The 11436-nt window shown below is 41.1% G+C and overlaps 1 long non-coding RNA gene across 1 annotated transcript; it reads right to left on the bottom strand.

Moving 5' to 3' along the window:
* Nucleotides 1-3161: 3161 nt before the first annotated feature.
* LOC114026815 lies at nucleotides 3162-10589 on the bottom strand. Its single transcript, XR_003567204.1, has 3 exons — nucleotides 10483-10589; nucleotides 9641-9729; nucleotides 3162-3245 (listed from the first exon to the last, which is right to left on the bottom strand). It is a non-coding gene; the product is annotated as an uncharacterized LOC114026815 (long non-coding RNA).
* Between the last annotated feature and the right edge of the window lie 847 nt (nucleotides 10590-11436).

An 11436-nucleotide genomic window follows, 5' to 3' on the forward strand; every position in this document is an offset into this window, starting at 1 on the left:
TGATGGATCAGTGGAATAGGTTAAGTATGCAAGACACAGTAGTCAATGACTATAGTAATCTATTATTTGATGAACCCAAAGACCCCAGCTTCTGGGATAACAACCCACTCTTTGAAAAAAACTGCTGGGAAAACTGGAAAAGAGTATGGCAGAAACTAGGCATAGACCAAAATCTCACACCATATACCAAAATAAAGTCAAAATGGGTACATGATTTAGATATAAAGGCTGATACTACAAGCAAACTGAGAAAGCAAGGAATAGTTTACCTGTCAGGTCTATGGAGAACAGAAGAATTCATGACCAAACAGGAGATAGAGAACATTATGAAAAGCAAAATAGATAATTTTGATTACATTAAATTGAAAACTTTTTGCACAAACAAAGCCAATGCAACTAAGATTAGAAGGAAGATAGAAAATTGGGAAAGAATTTTTACAACCAGTCTCTCTGTTAAGGACCTCATTTCTAAAATATATAGAGAATTAAGTCAAATTTATAAAAATACAAGCCATTCTCCAATTGATAAGTGGTCAAAGGATATGAACAGACAGTTCTCAGATGAAGAAATTAAAGCCATCTATAGCCATATGAAAAAATGCTCTAAATCACTATTGGTTAGAGAAATGGAAATCTGAGGTACCACATCACACCTATCAGAATGGCCAACATGACAAAACAGGAAAATGATAAATGTTGGAAAAGATGTGGGAAAATTGGAACACTAATGCATTGTTGGTGTTGTGAAATGATCCAACCATTTTAGAGTGCGATTTGGAACTATGCCCAAAGGGCTATAAAAATGTGCATACCCTTTGACCCAGCAATAGCACTTCTAGGGCTATATCCCAAAGAGATCATACAAATGGGAAAAGGACCTACATGTACAAAAATATTCATAGCAGCTCTTTTTGTGGTGGCAAAGAATTGGAAATTGAGAGGATGCCCATCAATTGGGGAATGGCTGAGCAAGCTGTAGTATATGAATGTGATGGAATACTATTGTGCTATAAGAAATGATGAACAGGCAGACTTCAGAAAAACCTGGAAAGACTTGTATGGTCTGATGCTGAGTGAAGTGAGCAGAACCAAGAGAACATTGTACACGATAACAGCCATGTTGTGTGATGACTAATGTTGATAAACTTAACCCTTCCCAGCAGTACAAGGATCTAAGACATCTGCAGAGGCCTTGTGATGGAAAATGCTATCCACACCCAAATAAAGAGCTATGGAAGCCGAATTGTTATTTTTTTTCTCTTCTGTTGAGTTTTGTTTCCTCTGTCTGATGGTTCCTCCTATTGGTTTTAATTTCTACTTACAACGTCACTAATGTGAAAATATGTTTAATATGAATGTAAATGTATAGCCTATATCAGATTGTGCGCCATCTTGGGGAGGGTGGTGGGGAGGAAGGGGGAGAAAAATTTTAAACTCAAAAGCATATGGAAGCGATTGTTGATAAATCAAAATAAATTAATAAAAAAAAAGAATAATCATTAGTGACACGTCAATAGCAACATCCCATTCATTCCACACTCAAGATTCATGTTGTTAGGCCATGCTGATTTGAATGTGTTCAGCTTTCCAAAATATGCATCGCAACCATTTTTATTCCTATTTCATCTTAATTGGGTGATATCCTTTATTGACCAAGTGCTAATGGTATCCAAGATATTTTCTTTCCTTATTCAAGAGCTGGTCTGCAGTGTGATTTATTTTTCATTTGTTCAATAAGATTGTATTTTATTTTCATCATTGTGTGTATACTTAACAATGTAAGATTTGGCTTTTTAAGCAAGATAAATCTATTTTGTAACATTAAAAAAAATAAATAAATATTTTAAAAAGTAACAGCAACAAAGTAACATAATCAAAAAACAAAAGAAAATATCAGAAGAGAACTTAGAAGCAAAAGGTGCACATTATTAATATCTTAAGTAATATACTTATGTTAAAAGGGAGAATGATTCATGCAAGTGAGGCAGGAGAATGCCTGCTTAAGAGATGACAATCTTCAATGAACACAAGAGGAATAACTGACCTGTACTAAGGTAACAACATTCTCAGACAGTTACATTTCAGTAAAGAGATACATAAAAAAAGTAGCTTCTTGAGATAAAAAAAAATGAAGTTTGAAAGTCTCAGCTCCTCTCAATAGGCCTGAGAGGCTTTGACAGGTCACTTTGTCCAATATTTACAAGAGCTCTGACCTAAAATAACCAACAAATCACTATTCTGAAATGACCCATATGTTTGGCTTTTATGTAGTCACCTGAACAGATGCTTCTTGGAATATCTGCCTTCTGCATCCAAGATGCTTCCTTTCTTTCCAACTGGTAGATCACATCTGGTTTAGAAACTGCAAATCCTGTTCATTGAAAAGGAAAAAGTGCTAGGGAGTTATCTCAGAGTTCCATCATATATAGATGAAATATTCCATCCCAATCTTAGTAGAAAGGTGGAGGAATAAGGGTGCTGAATGTATCTTACACTACCAAGAGCACTATGTTAGCTGATTTTGTCTGAGACTTTTGTCTTTCAAACATGTGGGGCTTAATGGGCTGGGTGGAGAGAAAAGAATGGTTTCCTCTTTTTTTTGTTGTTTCAGAGGGAAGAGAAATCACATATTTTAAAAAACCATCCATAAAACTTAATAAAAGAATTCAAAACTAGTTTAAGCCCTCTTTGGGTAAAAAGAAGGCATGCTAGGAAGCCCTCACGGATGTACAAAGGACCACCAAAGGATGTAATACATTATGGTAGAATGAATTACTGAGTAGGAGTTGGGAAAAAAATAGTTCATTTGACTCATTGCCTGCTTAGATAGTGGTGATATTTTATATGATGAAATTTACCTTGGGATTAAAAAGAAAATCTTGGATTTGAAGCAACAGAGAGGGGAAAATATATTCTCAAGGATGACAATTCAAGAAATCAATTTCCAGGAATACTATGCAAAGATCTTTTTTTTTTGGAAACAAGTAGCACAAGTAATCTGTCTCTTGGCTACCAAAAGATTAGTAATATTTTCCTCTTGTACGCCAAAGAATAACTGTTAAAATCTTGAAAGTTGTCATAGTATACTTCAAGACTTCAAAGGGGTAGCTGTTCTTACCCAAAGAGACCAAGTTCCTGTAGTTCTCCAGCATCATATATCTATACAACTTTTTCTGAGATGAGTTCAATTGTACCCACTCCTCTGGAGTGAAATCCACAGCCACATCCTTGAATGTGACTGATTCCTGAAATAACAAAACATTTGTGTTTATCCAGTCACAGCTCTGTTATGAAGTTCAAATGTAAACTGCTTGCCAGTAGGGTGAGGGAATTGAGCGCTTCAGGACAGCAAGTGGTGCAGGATATTGAGGTCTCAGTTTGTTCTACAAATGTCATGCCTTGCTTAATATAAAACGGATATACCCAAAACACTGAACCTTTGTTTCCCCAGTCATTTCATCTTTTACTTGCCAAAAGGGACTGACTCATGTATTTACTTATTTATAGCTCAGTACAGCACCTGGTATATGACAGCCACTTACGAATTCCTCAGATAGAAGTGATAAATACAAGTAGGTATAGAATGATTTTACATACATACATACACACACACACACACACACACTCCTGTCTAATAGTAGCCATCTATAGGGCTGGAGGAAAGAAGGGAAAGACATTTATATGAAAATTTTATTATATATTTAAAAGAAGTAGGAAGTTGTACATAATAGACTTGTAGTTTCATGTGCAATCATCTTTTTTTAATCATACTATGTTTCTAGAATGCTTGTTTTATTCCATAAATTAAAAATTAAATGAATAAAAAATGTTAGAAAAGAATTCCTCTCTGATTACTCTGTAAGCTCCTTAAGGGCAGGAGTCATTGCCATCCTTTGTATCTTCAACTTTTAGCACAATGCCTGGCAATTTGTAGGTGCTTAATTAATGCTTATTGCTGTAAATGATTCTAAAAAGACAAATTTTAAATGTGTTTTTTTACTTCTGCCCTCTGAGATTAAGCAGTAATATGGCTAAATCCTTTTCTACTTGCTAAAATAAGCAATGAAAATGGAATAGTTAAAGATAGCTATCAAGGTCCTAAGGCTTCTCTTCTGATCTGAACATGCCCATTTCCTTTGACCAATCAGCCTGATCTCTTCACAACTAAGGCAGTTCCCCTCCTCTTTTCATCCAATCGCTGTGCTTCCTGAAATGTGCAGCTCTGAAATGAACGTGATTGTGTTCAATGCTCCTGGAACCCTAAGAGTAAAGGCAAGCACAGGGGACTACAATCTCCTGTCTGTAACCGCATTGAACAATTTTTGACTGCTAAAAAAGGTGTTAAAGAACCATAACTTTCCAATTTACTCATTATACATTAGGGAAGTGAGGACCAGAGAGAGAAAGTGACTTGCATAAGGTCAAAAGGGGAGTAAATGGTAGATGAGCACAGTTTGAGCCCAAGTCCTTCTGACTATTCTCACTGAACCATGTTGCCATTCACTTTCTGTATAACCAGAGTAAGGCCAGAGCAGAGGCTTTGCACAAAAACATTCATGAGAGCACTCTTTGGGGCAGCAAAGAACTGGAAACAAACTGAATTCTCGCCAGTAAAGGACAGCTAGGAAAAAATGGCAGATGAATCACACTGTCACTTATATAGGTAAAAAGGACAAACATGGAGAATTCTGAACAACATTGGAAGCTATGCATTAACTGACCCAGTAAACAAGCAGACCCAACAGAACATAATGCAAAAAATTACAAAAATACAATTTTCTTAAAAACAAGGAAAAAGATGTTGAACTCCAAGTAACTGAAGAAAGGAGTTGAACATATTACTTATCAGACTTATGGACAGGTGAACAATTTATAAATAAACAAGAGATAGCAAAGCTAGGTATAAATATTGATTACATTAAATTAAAAAGGATTTCTAAAAATAAAACAAATACAGCCAAGATCAGAAGGCAAGCAGATAATTGAGGATATATTTCATGTTTGTTCCCAGGGCTTCATCTAGCAAGTGGAGAAACCTAACAATAGTTTAGAGTACAAGTTCATTTTCAAACCATGGGAAGATTGTGACAAAATAGCAAAAAAAGAAAATCATTGGGTTTGGGAGGTGGGAAAAAGAAGGTAAAAGAGCTTAGCATATGTCCTATGAACCCAGCCGGAGAGGCAGGAAAACATACGTGAAATGGATCAGATCTCACCAATGATGATGATGATCCATATGATGATGACAGAGTCTACATTTAAACCTAACTACCATTATGTAAGGGCAGGGTGGGTTCAGGGAAGACTAGTACTTCTGTCGTGAGGGCTTGTATGCCTAACCAAAAGGGAGTCAACAGACTCATGACAATGCAATTGCCACTTGCAGGACAACACCACACCGCCATCATCACTGCCTATGGTTCCACCATGATGAACCCTGATGAGGTCAGAGAAAAATGTTATGAACATCTGGAGACCCTTATCATCAACGTGCCAAAAGAGGACAAACTTCTAATTCTGAGTGACTGTAAAGCTTTAATGCTAGAATAGGCACAGACTACCAGACAAGGCAAGGAGTCCTTGGGAGGTATGCAGTTGGAAAAACAGCAGTGGGCACTTACTACTGAAAAATTGTGTATCTCATCACCTTCTTATCACCACCGTCTTCCACTTGCTAAACACAATAAAACATCCTAGATGTACCCTCCACAGCAAACACTGACATTTAATAGACCATGTGATGGTAAGGAGAAGAGACAGAGAGGATGTGAGAGTGATGAAGGCAATGTATGGTGCATATTGCTGGACTGATCATAGACTTATCCTTTCCAGATTAAACATTCCTCAATGAGAACACAAAAGCCAAAGAAGATATAATTTGTATAGCTTTCTCGCAGGTATCCCTTGATATCACCATCATCCCCAAAACCCTGAAACATGGTCTTCACTATTCTCTGATCTTGCCTCCAAACTATTTAAATCTTTTTCTAACATTTATCACCAGAATAATTTCTTTCAGGGTTTGTTGTCTCTCCATTATGTTTTTATATTGATCTATTTCTTTTTTTATTCATATTCAATTAATGGTAACTAAAAACATCTTTATTCTCATGATTAGTTTCGCTTCAAGTCAAATGACTATTAAAAACGATAGCTAACTCTCAAATGCAAGCCTTCTGATACAAAATCTAGTCTTCTTTTCTTTGTACTTTGCTGCCTCTTGAAACTCTCTAATTTAATTCACTGTATCACAGCATTTACCCAATAGGCAGATATGAATCAAGAACTTGAGTCTTACACCCTTACTCCACATTAGATAAAAATGTATGATATACGAGGGTACTAGGAGGAAGGAACACCTATACCAGAAGGGATTCTTCTCATCTTTCCTCCTCCAGTCTAAGGAAGTAGGGCCACCCTTAACAAAAATCTATTTTCTACTACTACCACTTCCCCCTCCACATTAGGGGGAAAAAAGATAGGCAAAATCCTTCTACTAACAACTCACAGGCAAGCAAAACAAAGTCCCACATTGGCCATGTCCAAATTATGAGGAAAGCTGAGTGCCACAGAATGGATGCTTTTGAATTGTGGTGCTGGGGAATACTTTTAAGATTCCCTTGGAAAGCAAAGAGGTCACATCTGTCAGTCCTTAAAGAAATTAATTCAGATTATTCACTGGAATGTCAAGTAGAAAAGTCAATCACATAAATATCAGAAGGTGGGTAGCATATTTCATCAGGAATCCTCTTGAAAACAATGGGTGGTCATTGTGTTACTCAGTTTTTAAATCTTTCAGAGTTTTTTGTACTCACAATATTGTCAGTGGATAAATTTTTCTCTTGCTCTGCTTACTTCATTCTGCACTGATTCATGCAAGTCTTCCAAGGGTTCTATGAAGAAGTTCCTTGTGTGATTTCTTATATTATGATATTTTGATGTTATTTGATATTTTAATGTAATTTTGATTACATTAAATTAAAAAGGTTCTATAGAGGGGCAGCTAGGTGGCGCAGTGGATACAGCACAGGCCCTGAAGTCAGGAGGACCTGAGTTCAAATCCGGCCTCAGACCAACACTTGACACTTACTAGCTGTGTGACCCTGGGCAAGTCATTTAACCCCAATTGCCTTAACAAAAAAAAAAAAAGGTTCTATATAAATAAAACGAAAACAGTCAAGATTAGAAGCAAAGCAGAAAATTGGGGGAAAATTTATACAGACACTTTATTAAAGGTCTCATATCTAAAATATATAAAGAAATTTGTCAAACCTCTAAGAACAGGAATCATTCCCCAATTAATAAATGGCCAAAGGATATGAGTAGGCAGTTTTCCAATGAAGAAATCAAAACAATTTATAGTCATATGAAAATAATCTAAATCATTACTGGTTAGAGAACTGTCAATGAAAACAAACTAGAGGCATCACTTTACACCTAACAGATTAGCTAAAATGATAGAAAGGGAAAGTGACAAATGTTGGAGGGGATTAGGAAAAACTAGGACACTAATTCATAGTTGGTGTAATAGTAAAATCCAACCATTTTGGACAGCAATCTGGAATTATGCCAACAGTTATTCAACTACCCAGACCCTTTGATCCAGCAATACCACCACATGGTCTATCTCCAAAAATGATTAGGGGAAAAGGAAAAGAACCAAATGTTCTAAAATGTTTAGAGCAGCTCTTTCTGGTGGGAAAAAAGTCAATATTGCAAGGATGTCCATCAATTGGGGAATGGCTGAAGAAGTTGTGGTACATGAATGTGATAGAATACTACTGTGCTATAAGAAATGATGAGCTATAAGATTTTAGAAAAACATGGAAAGATTCGCTTGAAATACTGAAAGCGAAAAAATGAGCAGGAAGAAGAGAACATTATACATAGCAACAACAATACTGTATACCATAATAATACCACAAATGATGGGAATCTTCTCAGTTTCCAATTCTTTGCCACCATAAAAAGAGCTGCTATCAATGTTTTTGTACATATGGGTCATTTTCTCCTTCTCTGATCCCTTCGCACCTAAGAGTAATACTGCTGGACCAAAGAGAATGTGCACAGTTCAGTAATTTTTTCAGCGTTATTCCAAAGTGCTTTCAATGGCTGGTCCAAGTTGTAGATCCATCAATAGCAGGGGCCATCTCAAGTCTTGCTGATCTCTATCTTGCCACTGGACTCAAATGGCTTCAGAGGAGAAAGTGAGGCTAGCGACCTTGTACAGCCCAACCTCACTTAAATCCAATTCATTTGCAAGTCATGGCATTATCTTCCTGATGACATGGCCCTCTTCAGGAATGAAGGACAAACAATAATCTGTGAATAGTCTGAGCTGCCCCACTGGGGACCCAACTGGTAGTTCCACTTGAGCAACTAAGCTCCTTCCTCTCCTCTTCTTTCCCTCTACCTCTCCCTGTGTCCACACGGGCTATCAGGCCCCTGGGATTTACTGGCTAGATTTCTTTCTTAAAGACAATGCCTTAAACCCAATTCACTCTGGTTCTCTATAGGGCCAACAATAAGTCCCAGTCCAAGCACCACTTGGTGGTCATTGTTTGGGCTCTAGTAGCTCAGGGTGAATGTAAATAGAAATTGTTTGCATTTTGGCCAGAAACCCAGAGGACCTTCCCCTTTCAGAATGATTTTATTTTATTTTATTTTTTTAGATAAAAGGGACCATCCCTCCTCCCATTCTTTTTTTTTCTTTTTGGCTAGGCAATGGGGTTAAGTGACTTGCCCAAGGTCACCCAGAAAGTAAATGCTATGTGTCAGAGGTCACATTTGAACTCAGGTCCTTCTGAATCCAGGGCTGCTACTCTATTCACTGAGTCACCCAGCTGCAAACCCAACCTCTCATTTCTAAACCAGCCTTAATCACTGAATGGGGCCTTGCCTCAGTCAAAGAGAGAACTCCTAAAGACCTTAGCTTCAAAAGACAAAGGTCTCCCATTGTATCCCATCTCCAGTCTTCCTGATCTATATCTTGCCCTTGGATCCCTGGGGTGATGAGAACTAGACCCTCTAAAGTTAAAGACCATGTCTTTGAAAGCAACCCAGTCCCTGAATTTTCCCATCCATTTCAGCAGCCCAGACCACTGGCCAAACCAGCCAACTGAGACTACTTAAAGAACTTATCTGACATTCCTTTCACCTGGCCCATCCCAAACTGTTTACCACACACCGTAATCCCATCCAGACTCTTTCAGGGTTCTTTTTTGTATGTAAGGATCAATCTCATCCCATAAAGTTGCAGGACCCAGGGAATCTTGCCTGCTATGTTGGCCTTACAATAAACCTTGTCTTATGATTGGAAGAAGGTTAGAATGCATGAATTCATTCCATTCTGGGGTTCCCAGCAAACCAAAGCACAATCAGAAATGTTCATGTGCAAGATGGTTATCCTCTTGTTGGCCTTTTGGAGGGAAGAAAAGAATCTGAAACTCAAAATTAAAAAAACTAATAAATGTATGTTTTTTTATGGGGAGATGATAAATCGGTCTCTATGGTGTCGTTTAGTTCTAAATATAATTCTCTGATGCCCACAATTTCTAGTCTTGCAGCACAGGACAAAGAAACCTATCCCAGGGTCTCTGGCCTGAGATGCTATCTCAGCAAAGCAGCAAGTGGCACTCACCTTCCCGGGCCTGGAAGTCAGGGCAGGAGCCATTCCCTCTTCCTCCAGGCTGTCCTCCTAGGGCAGAGCAGAGGCCATCGAAGGTAGAGCTGGGGAGGAAAGGAGAAGCAGGAGAATGAGGGGTCACGCTGGGGGTCTGCCCTGCTCAGACCAGACATTCCCACTTCTGCACTGTGGGGAGATCAGGGAGCGGGGCAGGAGCTACGGGTGGGGGTAGGGGTGGGAGGGGGCCAGAAGAAAAGGGTCATTTCTCTGTTGGGGGCGGGGCTGGGAGGGGGCCAGAAGGAAGCGGTTATTTCTCTCCTGGGGAGTGGGGGGGACGCTGTCCTTGGGCCAGTATCTCTTTAAAGACAAACCGGAGGACTGACAGATGACCCTTTCAGCAAGGGGAGGAGGGCACGGGGCCCCGGCAGCATCAGGGAAGGCTTCCCGGAGGAGGAGCTGCCCAGGAGGATGCTGGGAGGAGGAGATGAGGCCAGGGGAAGTCTGCACCAAGGACCAAACAGACACTCACTGGGAGCACATTCCCTCGGACTCTGGGCAGAGGCCTGGAGCGGCAGGCCCTGACCGGGGTCCCGGGAGGCGGGCGTGGCTGAAGGAGGATTAGAATCAGCCCCCAGGCTCGGCCTCCGCCCGGTCGGCCTCAAACCCCCGCACCGCCCCCCCCGCCACGCACTGAGCGCCCCCAGACTACTGGGAGCCCCTCGGGGGCTTCCTTCCTCCTCTGGCGGACGCTCCTCCCATTTCCCGTGTGCTGCCCGACCAGCCCCCGCTGCTCCGACCCCGCCGCACCCCGCAGCCGGCTCCGCCTGGGCCTGGCTCCGCTCTCGGCCCCCGCTCACCCCGTCACACGTCAGCTCAGGGAAGAGAAGGAGAAGCGGGAACCACCAAGCGTGGAAAAGGCAGCGAGAAAAAGAAGCGGAAGTCTCGTACTAAGACGGAAGTCCCTCTCGCCCGGGACCTTGGAAAATGCCCCTGGGGCGAGCACGGCCTTCTGGGAATCGTAGTCTGGAGGCTGAGGCGCCTTCTGCGCATGGGCCCGGGGCAGCAGGAGCGGTCAAGGGGGGCGCCAGCCCCAGCTGGGACCGCGCGGACGACGGAAGGCTTGGCTTTGCCCTGGGCTGTGCTTTTGGAAAACGATGTCTGGGAAAAGCCGAGGATCAAAGAAGGGCCGGGCCCTGTCTGGGGTCCGTGGGATGAGGATCACGGTCACGGGGAGAAGGCAGAGCCGGGCTGTGCTCCTTTGGGTCTGGTTCCTCCGTCAAGGAGACCGACCCGAGGGAAACCAGGAGACGTGGAGGGCGTGTAGCTGTGCCTGGGGAATGCCCGTCGTCTGATGGATGGGCTCAGTAAAACTAAGAGCTAACGTTTAGGGGGAGCTTCCTGTGTTCCAGGCACGGCCGAGTACTTTACAAGGGCTGTCTCTTCTCGTCCTCACACCACCCTTGGCAAGCAGGGACTGTTAAACAGACCCTATTTTATAGGGTGACGTGACTTGCCCAGGGTCACGCGGCTAGCAAGTGCCTGAACTTGGAATTGAACTTAGGACTTCCTGATTGCATGCCCAGAACTCCATCCACAGCCTAGAAAAACTCTTGAGGGTCATCCCCTCCCAAACTGATTCTTTTGTGAAGGCAACCTAGGCAATTTTTTGCCTCCATTCTTACCTAGCCTTTAATTACTGAATGGGTGTTGCTTCAGATAAACAGACTGGGGAAAGACCTTAAAGCAAATTCACTCACAAGTCATGACAAATCCCCTCCTGATGTCATTTGTCAAAAGGTAGTCAGATTTAC

Source organism: Vombatus ursinus, unplaced genomic scaffold (assembly GCF_900497805.2).
Source record: "Vombatus ursinus unplaced genomic scaffold, bare-nosed wombat genome assembly UNPS02000136.1, whole genome shotgun sequence".
In the NCBI taxonomy this organism is placed as follows: Eukaryota; Metazoa; Chordata; class Mammalia; order Diprotodontia; family Vombatidae; genus Vombatus; species Vombatus ursinus.